Genomic DNA, 560 nt, shown 5'->3' with positions numbered 1-560 from the left:
TTAAATATTACTCTTTATTTCTGGAAATATTTCTTGTAATCTAATATTATTATAACTATTGCAGCTTTTTTGCATTTATCAGACTCCTCGAGCTGTTGTAAAAGTTTACCACAAAGTTTGTAACTTAAAACAACAGAAATGATCTTGTATTTCCAGAAGCCAGAAACAAAAAAGCAATGTTTCAGCAGGTTTGGTTCCTCCTGGGGGCTCTGAGAGAAGAATCTGCTCCATAGCTCTCTCCAAGGTTCTGCCGCCTTCCAGCAATTATTGTCGTTTCTTGGTTTAAAGCTGTATAGCTCCAAGTTCTGCTTTGATCTTCACATAGCCTCTGCTCTCGGTTTCTCCTCTGTCATCTGTGTACCTTCTCCTTTTCTGTCTTATAATGATACCAGTCTTTTAATTTAGGATCCACCCTAGTCCAGGATGAAATCATCTCAAAATAAGATTATATATATCATCTTACCTTTAATTATATCTATAAAATTCTTATTCGAAACAAGGTTATCTGAGAGTTCTAGAGTTTAGGACTTAGATCAATCTTTTTTGGGAGCTCTGGCAGC

The sequence above is a fragment of the Chrysochloris asiatica genome, unplaced genomic scaffold (assembly GCF_000296735.1).
Source record: "Chrysochloris asiatica unplaced genomic scaffold, ChrAsi1.0 scaffold00390, whole genome shotgun sequence".
NCBI lineage: Eukaryota > Metazoa > Chordata > Mammalia > Afrosoricida > Chrysochloridae > Chrysochloris > Chrysochloris asiatica.
This window is presented reverse-complemented; position numbering follows the sequence as displayed.